At 37.3% G+C, this 11,861-nt stretch overlaps 1 protein-coding gene and 4 non-coding genes across 5 annotated transcripts in view; 2 read left to right on the top strand and 3 right to left on the bottom strand.

Moving 5' to 3' along the window:
* rhoua (ras homolog family member Ua) overlaps window positions 1-11,861 on the bottom strand; it is a 220,889-nt gene that overhangs the window by 96,044 nt on the left and 112,984 nt on the right. The gene's annotated exons all lie outside the window — the stretch shown is intronic.
* On the top strand, window positions 1,400-1,472 carry trnat-ugu (transfer RNA threonine (anticodon UGU)). The gene has a single exon. It is a non-coding gene; the product is annotated as a tRNA-Thr (tRNA).
* Window positions 2,078-2,150, top strand: trnak-uuu (transfer RNA lysine (anticodon UUU)). Its single transcript has one exon. It is a non-coding gene; the product is annotated as a tRNA-Lys (tRNA).
* trnak-cuu (transfer RNA lysine (anticodon CUU)) lies at window positions 2,866-2,938 on the bottom strand. Its single transcript has one exon. It is a non-coding gene; the product is annotated as a tRNA-Lys (tRNA).
* trnae-cuc (transfer RNA glutamic acid (anticodon CUC)) lies at window positions 3,366-3,437 on the bottom strand. The gene has a single exon. It is a non-coding gene; the product is annotated as a tRNA-Glu (tRNA).

The following is an 11,861-nucleotide window of genomic DNA, read 5'->3' as shown; positions in this document are numbered from 1 at the left end:
ATGCAGGCATAAGATACTTAGGCTTGCTTCTAGACTTTCAAACACATTTGTAGTTGCCATAGTTCAACATGAGGGGAAAAAAAAGTTTACCAATAAAAGTCAAAGAAGCTATGGTGATAGTGAAAAAACTGGTAAGGTTTTTACTTGCAAAGTGACTGGTAGGTTAAGGAAAAGCACCACTGCTGATGGCAAAAGCATTGTCACAATATTTTAGGAACAGTGTCTGTCTGACTTATAAGAAACAGCCTTTGGGTGGTGAGTGTGTATTCGCATAGACTGCTAACCGCAGAAGACCTCATGAACAGAAATACAGAGGCTACAATGCAAGATGCAAACTAAAACAGACTGGACAGATTACAGTAACAAAAAGTAACACTATTATGTTTCGTTTACCTTAAAATATCCATTAAAAACCTGATGTTCCACTCACTTGTAATGAGGAGAATAGGTACTCCAGGCTTTGCATGCTGCACAAAAGTGGGCAGGAAAACACTTGCGAGAACCGTGAAATGTTGCATAACCATATCATGTTAGTGTAAAATGCTGTAATATAATTCTACCATGTTAGTCAGTGACAGTTCTTTACATGTTAGAAATGAATGTCTTTTATGGGTGGCTAAAAGCACAAATTACACTTGCTGACTGTTGGTGGGAGCCCAGGAGCATGAAATACCAAGTCTTACATGATACTGCTTAAAAAGAACCAGCAGAATTCTTGAAATTGAATTCTTGTGCACAGATGAGACCACAATTGACCTGTATTAGAGGAGCAAAACATGGAGAAAAAAAGAAACTGCCAATGATCCAAAGCATACCACCTCCTCTGTAAAACATGGTTTCTGCTGGTGTGTGTGAGTGTGTGTGTTCAGCAGGATTCATTTGCGAGGAGGGGGGGTTGTCTGGGTTTTTTTTAATAGAAAATTGAGGATAACAAATACATGCATTAGTTCTATTAATTTTAAAATGTATTTCTTTTGAAAAAAAACATCCAGTGTTGAAGGAAAACCTAAAACTGCACATTTATAACATTAACAAATCTGGAAACTATTCAAAACACATTTAATATGACTCATATGAGCTTTTGGGTGAATTCCTTCTTCAAGTCAGAATGTTTGAACTTGGCTCAATTTCCCAAAACATCTGTGATTCATCCTTGCCTGGTTTAAACTTGGGTAAAAATGTATTCCTTTAGATGGCGCTAGTGCATTAAAAGTGTCTGCCTTTGTGGTAGGATTAAACACACGCCCTGATCTACATTCTCCATTAAATCAACGCGTTATTAGTACGTTTTTACTTATCGCGTAAGTGGAGCACTGCTTAGTACGATTTCAGTCTCGAACAGGTTGGCAGTGGTGTCAGCAAAAGTAAAAACCTTTTGGTCAGCCGTGGTAAACCATCGGGCTCCATAGCTCAGGGGTTAGAGCACTGGTCTTGTAAACCAGGGGTCGCGAGTTCAAATCTCGCTGGGGCCTCGTTCACGTTTTGCATTTTTTTTATTCAAGACAACAAATACACTTGATATGTAGAATTATAGTCATGTAAATATAGTTAAAGTGATCTGAGTTATAGGCATCAGTACAATATTTGTGTCGGTAAGTGCGGATGTTCTTTAATCTACCATTGCGAGAGATATAGGATTTACCAATGTATTTTAATGTAGATTAATGCGCGATTAACGTCTTATTTTAAGAGAAACTTAAAATAGTGATTTATAGTGTCTGGGCCGTGTGGTTGTTGTTTTATTTACTCCTAATATAGCTAACGCGTTTGTATTCAGTCCTCTGGGGTATCAATAACGTTGGTGAATAACGTTGCTTATTCCTGTATCAAATTAGCTAACGTTTCTGTCAAGAAAACAGCAAGCAAAATCCACATGACTTTTACAAGATAAGGTTGCGTCCAATAACTCGTTTTTAATGTACGTAAAAAATATATATATTTAGTATTAATAAATACATTTAGGGAAAAAAGTCGCAGAAAACCGGATAAATTCATTCAACACTACAGTCTGCCACATTACAGTCTGGATTTACTGCACGTTAGACTCTAAACATGCCTTCAAAGATGAGGCGGCAGAGCCCGGATAGCTCAGTCGGTAGAGCATCAGACTTTTAATCTGAGGGTCCAGGGTTCAAGTCCCTGTTCGGGCGTTCGCTTTTTCTTCACAGCTCTGTCGAGACTTCCTTTTGTCGACTAAACCACCAACACACACTGAGCATGCGCGGTGAGTTCGGCGTGCTTACCTCTTCGCAAAATACCAATAACTATAACGAAGAACACAGGGAGCGCATGCATATAACATACAGCTGTCGAGAGTAAATGGTAAATATTCCCATTTAATATGGATCAGATGGGATTTTGGATTAATTCCTCCTTTAAGTCAAGATGCTTGAACTGGACTCAATTTCCCAAAACATCTGTGTGTTAAGATCATTGCGATTAATCTGTGTAGTAAGGCGGCTGTAGTAAGTAATCCAGCCCTGTTTATTCCTTTAGATGGCGCTAGTGCATTAAAAGTGTCTGCTGTTGTGGCCTTCAGGGTAGGGTTAAACACACGCCCTTCTCAAAATCTCCGTCAGATGAAAACATTATAATATGTATATAATTATTAGTATATATAATTGAATTGCAGTTAGTTTGGTCGTCAAGTAAGCAAAAGTAAAAACGTTATGGTGAGCTGAAAAAATTGCAGGGAACTTTTCCTTTCAGACTGAGATAAAAAAACCTTTAAGTTAACTTACAGAAAGTCTTCCTAAACATTTAGAAATATTTGCAATTAAACAGGCACCCTAAAAAGATTAAGCAATTGAACTAAAAATGTGGGGATATAGTAAAGTCTCTGACACTATGTTCTTAAAAGATTTGCGCCCAACGTGGGGCTCGAACCCACGACCCTGAGATTAAGAGTCTCATGCTCTACCGACTGAGCTAGCCGGGCTATAGGATCCGTGTTTTCGAGAGCTATTTTAATAATGTGTTTAACTTTAAATATGTGTTTCACTATTTTCGTGATTTAGGCCAAAGCAAAGGACAGAACCTGACAACTAACTTGGCTGTGGCAGAGATGTGGTGTCTTGCGTTAAGTGAGTTAAACATAACCGCTACTGTTAAACCGAGCAGGTCGGATTTGTAGTGGGACACCGGGATAAATCGTCATCGTTTTTAATCACTTAAAGGATATTTCAGGCTAGGAAATGTGTATATTGTTAGATTAAGAAAGAAAGTGTGTAATTGGTTTGTTGAACGGACGTATGTAGCGCTACGTCAAATATGAGATAGTACAACATGCAGTGCCCTATAAACGATTTCACTAAGCACGTTCAGTCATTTGAGAAAGTGTTTTGCGTTGGCAAGAAAAAGTCGTGTTCCCTGACCGGGAATCGAACCCGGGCCGCGGCGGTGAGAGCGCCGAATCCTAACCACTAGACCACCAGGGACTGTGATTGGGTAGTCTACTTAAAAACACTATCACAATAACCTGTCGAAGTGGTGAAGTATTGCCATAGTATTATAGCACCCAGAGCCGCATCACCTGGAGTGCCTCGCATAGCCATCGCACTGGTGGTGGCTTCCACAGTCACTGGTACGCCATGCTACCCTGCCCATAGCTATTTGTGGTCTGTAGTGGCGTTCTTAGCCTTTGGCCCTATTATGAGACCAGTCCTGCCTGGACTGTATAGCCATTGCTTTGGTCTGCACTCCAGTCTTGGCTTCCCAGGTGGTTCTAGTGCCAGCTATTTGGGGTACCTTGACCACTGTAGCGAGGAAATCATTTGACAGAATGGTATTAGCAGCCCAGATGTCACCCCCATTCCAGTGCTGTATATGTACATGCTTAACACTACGTTTCCAAAATAACTTCATTATCAATTCTCTGAACTTGACATGACCAGTGTACCCTCCTGGAAACGACCAGGGACCTGAAGAAGTATTAACAAATTTAAGTCATCATAAAAAGTGAAAACAAGCTAAATGGAGATACAAAGTTTATGCATGACAGTGACAATAATTTGACACATCAAAATATTAACTCTAGTGACATTCAGGAGCTTACTGTATAAGACCAAAACATTTCAGCATTTTTTGTTTACCACAGAACACTGTAGTATTGATTTCCAAAAATCCCAATATTCTTAATTTCTGCCATTGAATAATCAGGATTACACCCAAATTTCCTAATATGGGCACAAGGCCCAATACAGAATCACATCATCCCAAAGGTCTATGCACTAACTGGAAGGGGTGTCTGCCAGACACTGCCTGGACACTTGCCTGGCTGGAAGAAGCTACAGCGGAAAATAGACATTTCACGGACTACAGACTATTAGATTTGTAGTGTTTGTAGTGTTTTTGTTTTTTTTTTTCATTGTAATGGACACATGTTTAAGTAGCAACCCTCTTGGAATGATCTTGGTCCACTCAAGGGCTAGACCAAGCATTTCAACTCTCGGTGACATTGGGCCAGATTCCACCCCGACGGCCAGATGTGCTGTTATAGACTCCCCATCACTGGATAAAAGTCAAGAGCTGAGTTTTTCACTCCAGCCCTGTTGGTGACACCTGGTCTCATGTTTCCATTGGTCTGTTTTGCCAATAGGCCAGAACTATATCTATATGGTATCCAGCTTTTTGTTTACTTTAGTTCTGCCATGAAACAGCCAGGCAAAGTAACAAAAAGGTATGTCACCAAAATAGTAGGGTTTTTCGAGCAGAGTATTTTGTTCTAAATACTGCACTTCAGATCCTCCTAAAGTCCCGGGATTCAGCAGCTACATATAAACACCGTGCATGAAAGCATATTGTTCAGATAACCTTCAAGTCCCAAAATTCTAGGAGGGTCTCAGTAGGCAGTGATGATAGAAGAAAGCTACACTTTACTGCAGGCTGACGTAAGTAAACATGCTAGGTAGCTAGCAGTAAGCGTTTCATAAGTCAGCTAGTGTTAATCAGGCTAAATATAGTTCCCCTTTCTCTTCGTACACAAAGTGGTTAAACAGGGTCTGACAAGAGTGTAAAAGGTCTCAAAAGCCCATAGCCAGAATCGAGCTAACAGCCGACTTGCCAACAAACCATTAGAGTCACTAGCTGACCTAGCTGTGTTAGCAGACTACAAACATGTTACACATCGACTGACCAGGTAGGTAGTTGGTACAGTTCAGCAGGTCGATATGAAAAGTATTGCATTAGACATGGATGCTGTAAAAGTTATAGCACACACGGACACACAGCAGTGCACAATCCCATAGCGTTGACAGCTATGCAAACTTTTACAGCAACAATAAACAGAATACAAAATAAAATAATATTATTCTAGAGGCAAGGTACTCCACTGCTTCAGCAAGCCTTCCCAGACCGTGCATGGTGCATCATGAAAATAGCAATCCGCCAAAGTCAGACCGCACTGACTCTTAAAGGGAATGGCAAATGACATGCTGATTGTTTTTATAATAAATAATGACTTTTAAATCTACATTTGTAATACATATAATTGTAATATATTTGCGGGCACTGAGCTGTTGATGACAGGGTTGTGGATTTGATACCCAGGCTCAACAAGCTGCCACAGTTGCCCCCTGGAGAAAGGCCCTTAACCCTCTGTTCCGCCCCCCGGGCACAGGCAGTGATGTGTATGTGTGTGTTCACTGCACAGATGGGTTAACGGCAGAGGCCAAATTCCATCTGTGTCCAACCAAATGGTAAATATGGGTGTATTTTAACACATAGGCTATTAATTGGTTACCTTTATGTACTGTATTGTGATGTAAATATATTATTTTGTGATCTCAAGAAGATTATATAATGTGGTTTTAAAAATCCCTTGGCCATGACGTACAACTAACTACTATGTCACATTTAAAGCTCAATAAAAGCTCCATTCCAGCTACTGTATTTGCATGTGTATGAACCATCAACTACTCAAATTGTACTCTAATACTGCCAAACCCAAAATCCTTTCCTGCCTAAGTAAATCATTTAAATTTGGGGCACTAGATATAAGCTAGCAGAAAAAGTGCATTTTGTGTGATTATAATACATAAATATCTACATAGACCTTTTCATGTCAATATTGGTCTTTCAGTTTGGTAGACAAGTTTATAATTAGTTATTAGGAGGCCCAAACTGTCACCCTCATTTCCAGTTGACAGTTGGTTTGAAAGGCCAGAAACAACTCAAGAACCACCAAGGCAATGAACTGCAAGCAGTCTCACTGTCTACAGTCAAGTGTGTTTTGTCACTACAAGTCCAAAAAGGTCACCTAACTTAAAAACATTGACACAACTCATTGCCTTAAATAAATCAAGTTAAGTTTTGTTGAACAAATGAAAAGGTTTTAATAAAATTTACTTTAACTAAACATTGTATGTTGGAACCACTCAAGTTCTTAATGCTTTAACTGAATCTTCGCGTTTCAACTGAATGTGAATACCCTTACAATTTTAGGGGATTTTTTTAGTCATATGGAATTTAAACTACGGATGGGGCATGAGATACCAAGGCTTCAAAGCTTGTGTCACTTTTCCAACATGTGCTGATTCGACACAGTGTACTGGAGCTCATATCGAAGTCACTACTCATGTGAAATGTGACATTTGAAGCTTGTAAAACCAGTTAAACACTGCAAATGGGCGGGACTGGTTTAAAGTTTTTAGTGCTAATATCTCAGTGACTATTTAAAAGACAGTAAAAATCTTGACCAGGCAAAAAATAAAAATAAAAAACATCTACTGCAACTAAGTGTTCCAGAGTCAACATTTAGAAAAAAATATTTAACATAACCCATACAGTGTGTTTTTCTACTGAAATGACTGTTATTTTTTTTCAAAGGTGCGATGTCTGCTTTGTCTAGAGGTCTGCATGCCCTCAAGACTCTGTGTGACTCACGTGTCGCCTACACAATATCTCGAGCCGCAGTACTAAATTTCAGTGCCATGCACAGGAGCTGGCACTTATCCAATCCAGTGAGTGCAGGAATGGAACAAGATATACATATAGAAAAATAAATGAAGTCATTTCACATCAAATGGTTTATAGTCATGTAGCCAGCTGAAGGTCACACATGATATCGTCATATATGGTCATATATATTCAAAGTGAATGGAGTCTAAAGAAGGCCACTGCTGTGGACACTGATCATAAAACTAACCCATTATTCCATCAGGCTATTTTATGCTATTTAGAGCAGAGCTGGACCATATCCAAAGAAGAAGAGAGCCTGCAAGGACCTGCGTGGTTTAAGGTGCTAAATTTTAAACATCCACCCAAATGTCTACATGCCTGCTTCTACCATTTTGCGAAGGAGAAACTAACACTTCTGAGGCTGTCGGTTAAGACATTAGTGTAGGAGCTAACCTTAGAGCACATCACAAGCACCCAACTTGTCTGCTTCGCCAGAGCATTACACCTGAATCATTTATCTGGGAAAGGATGTTTTAGTGTTTGCAATACCCTACACAAAATAGTAATAGCAGAGGTATGGACGTTGGGTGGATGTTTTAAAGGTCCTCTTCTCTGGAGGGCAGTAGATATTAAATGGTAGTTAAATGGTGCCCACAGCACTCAGATCTTTTTAGTTGTGTTTGTGACCCTGAGTGAAATTCTACTCTTCCTCCAATTACTGTAATACCCTCTAAATGAAAACCCAGTATATGTTTATTATCCCAGTGGTAATCCATATCAATCTGCTGTCGCACCGGACATTCTAACACAATTTAAACAAATATGCCCCCCTGCATTGAGTTATGTTCTTTTACAGCGTCCAGACAGGAACAGCTAGATGAAGCCTTAGCGTAGTCTGTTTCCAGTTAACTATAAGCACATTCCTTGAAATACCACTGAGTCACTATACCCTAGCAAAATATTTTTTCTGACATCATATTTCCAAACACAACTTTGTAGACTATTTCCATTTTCCCTATATGAATCATGGTTATATGATTCACTCAGACAAATGAGTGGTTATTTTGCTGATTATGTATACCTGATATTTATTTTCCATTGGTCTCACACATTCTATAATCAATAATGTTCAAGGATTTGTTTCAGCAATTTAATAATTACATAATTATTGAAAAGCTGCAATAGTTTCTTACAGCCTCCAGATGTCACACTTCTCTGATGTCAGATTTAAATTGCTGTCTCTAACCTATTTTAGGACAATTGTCAAGAAGCTCCAAAACCTTTAATTAGGATTTATCTGCCTATCGCTTATATAAACATACACCCAAGATCAGGTAGTCAGGAGGTAATGACTACACACTAATGGTGAGTATGGGGCGAAATACACACCTGGTATGTAAATAGATGGTGCCAGGAGCTAAAGGGAAAGGTGTGAGTTTTACTCATCAAAGTTGCACTGCCTGTACGTAAAGTACACCCTAAAGGTAAGCATATTTCATTGAAACAACTCAGTTAATTTAGGCAGTATAACTCTAATAATTTCACTTTAACTCAAAATATGTCAAAAAGTAGATTTTACATAAATGAACTGAGTGTATATCTCAAATATTCATTTTTTAGTTAGTTTGGCTTAATCAGCATAAGTGATCCCAGATGTCTGTAGTAATAAAGTTACATTAACTAAATAATTTAATTAAAAAGTGCACTTAGGTTTTACAGTCACATGAGAATAAACATATTTCTTACCATATCCAGGCAACATAGTGCACATTTTTTCTCATGTAATTTGCAGATTATAACATTACTATCATATTACATTACATTATAATATCATATTAACATAGATTTTAACTTTAAATGACATACATAAACATAAATACTGCAGACATTTAAAATCACTTAGGTTGGTAGGAATACTTGTAAAAAGTAAAAGGTAGAATAGGTAAACTATTATTAAAGGTACTAGAAAGCAGTACTAGAAACATTATATTAATATTAGGCCCACAATGAAAACAGATTTAGGATTGTTGGATTATAGAAAGAACACCTGGTGCAGGTGTGAATCCAAGAGTGTGTATCAGGACTACCTAGTTCAGATTTGGAAAATGCTCTTTAAGATGAATTTATTTAAACAGTAAGGTTTGTTTTGTATACTGTGAGGTATCTGTTGAGGTTAAATCATGTTTAATTGCAGAGAAAGAGCAGGGAATGGGCCTAAACTCAAAGAAACAACAGCTGCTGGAACTTCAGAACTTTGGCATTATGATGTGATAATGTTCTATTATGAATCATTCTACTAAACTCTCAGTCACTCCCTCAGATCCTCGAGCTGCAGACATCTAACCAGCATCGTCTCCACACATCAAGGCACCAAACGTAGGAAAATCTGTCTTTTAATTATTCCTGCCTGCCATGGCAGCATACCTAGGCCTTGATGATTCTGGAGTGACTGGGTTTTTTAATTTTCCTGCTGGTGTTTTTTTCTCTTTACTGGGTAAATGCTGTACTTGTGTAAGTGGAGATGTGCTTTCCTGGGATGTAGCTAATGCTATTCTGACTGAATTATTGAGATTTGCTAGTGGTGAAGACTTTAATCTATCTCTACTTTTTATCTATCTGTGTAGCCAGCTAGCTAGCTATATATCTATATATCTATGATATAGAGCTATGAATTAATCCACAGTCAATAACTCACTGTGTAGTAGTGTGGCTATACGGATTGGGTGGCTACATAGTTGCTTGGTGTATTAGACTGGACTTGCTGGACGTGCTGTGGAATACTGATGAAATCAGAGGGTGAACAATGCAAGGACTTAAATAGTGATGATGAAAGAAAGGATGCTAGTGAATTTAATCTGAATGATTTACTCTGAAATGTAGTGTGCTAAAATTATTTTTTAGCAGTTTGTTGTGTTGACAAAAAATATGGGAAATATTTACAAACATACTAAAGCTAAAGATAATGAAAATAATGCAGATTATAAGGATAGGGAGCCAGAGAACTTTGTCTCCAAATTTTGTGCTCTCCTTACAAGAGGTAAGAGTTCATTTAATTCACATAATTTCATAAACACATACTGTTTAAAAAAAAAAAAAAAAAGAACATCTTGACCATTCTTCAAAATATTCAACTGGCTACAAACAATGTCGGGTGGATCAATAGATAGATCTATAGATCAACAGATACATAGTCTAGATAGATAGATAGATGGACAGTCATATGAATTTCTACCGATATTGTGTGCTCCCTCTATGAGAGGTAAGAGGTCATATAAATCACATCATTTCATTACCATGTCTGTTTGTGATAAATGGCTTTATCTAACTAAATGTTTCTGTTTTATTGCAGGAAACTGTTTAAGATACAAAAAAAAGAGAAAAATACTGAATATTATACAATATCCTTAACTGGCTACAAACAATGCTGGGTGGATAGATAGATAGATAGATAGATAGATAGATAGATAGATAGACAATCAGATCAGGTTCTCCAGGTTTTTTGTTCTCAACATAAAAGGTAAGATCTTATTTAATTATCATAATTTCATTACCTTGTCTGTTTATGATAAGCAGCATCCTCTGATTAGATTTTTAGTTTTATTGCAGGAAACTAAAAAAAAAAAACCCAAAACAACAGAAACATTCTGACTATTCTACAAGATTTTCAACTGGCTACAAACAATGTCGGGTGGATATATAGACAGACAGATAGACAGAAAGATAGATATACAGACAGACAGACAGATAGATAGATAGATAGATAGACAGAATAATATACAAATAGATAGATAGATAGACAGTCAGATGTATTTCTTCCGATATTTTGTGCTCCCTCTATGAGAGGTAAGAGTTCATATAAATCACATCATTTCATTACCATGTCTGTTTGTGATAAACGGCTTTATCTTACTACGTGTTTCTGTTTTATTGCAGGAAACTGTTTAAAATACAAAAAAGAGAAACATCCTGACTATACTACAATACCTTCAACTGGCTACAAACAATGCCGTGTGGATAGATAGATAGACAGAAAAATATACAAACAGATAGATAGATAGACAGTCAGATGTATTTTTCCCGATATTTTGTGCTCCCTCTATATGAGGTAAGAGTTCATATAAATCAAATCATTTCATTACCATGTCTGTTTGTGATAAACGGCTTTATCCAACAAAATTTCTCTGTTTTATTGCAGGAAACTGTTTAAAATACAAAAAAAAGAAACATCCTGTCTACTGTACAATATCTTCAACTGGCTACAAAGAATGTTGGGTTGATAGTTACCATTTTCTGTACTTCTGAGTGTGACTATGAACTGGGTGAGAGCTATGGTGTTCACTCTTGTATTTCCACTAAATTATAAAAAATAGATAGACAGATAGATATACAGATAGACAGATGAAATTCTCCTCATCTTTTGTTCTCCTTCTATAAAAGGTAAGAGTTTATATACATCACATTTTTTCATTATCTTGTCTGTTTGTGATTAACAGTGTTATCTAACTAAATGTTTCTGTTTCATTGCAGGAAACTGTTTAAAATACAAAAAAGAGAAACATCCTGACTATACTACAATATCTTCAACTGACTACAAACAATGTCGGGTGGATAGATAGATAGACAGACAGACAGATAGACTGAATAATATACAAATAGATAGATAGATAGACAGATAGATAGACAGATGAAATTCTCCTCAACTTTTGTGCTCTTTCTATAAAAGGTAAGAGTTTATATACATCGCATTTTTTCATTATCTTGTCTGTTTGTGATTAACAGTGCTATCTGTTGACTAAATGTTTCTGTTTTATTGCAGGAAAAAAGTACAAAAAATAGAAACATCCTGACTGTTCTACAATATCTTCAACTGGCTACGAACAATGTTGGGTGGATATGTAGACAGACAGATAGACAGAAAGATAGATATACAGATAGACATACAGACAGACAGACAGATCGACAGA

Source organism: Salminus brasiliensis, chromosome 4 (genome assembly GCF_030463535.1).
Source record: "Salminus brasiliensis chromosome 4, fSalBra1.hap2, whole genome shotgun sequence".
Classification (NCBI taxonomy): Eukaryota; Metazoa; Chordata; class Actinopteri; order Characiformes; family Bryconidae; genus Salminus; species Salminus brasiliensis.
This window is presented reverse-complemented; position numbering and strand designations above follow the sequence as displayed.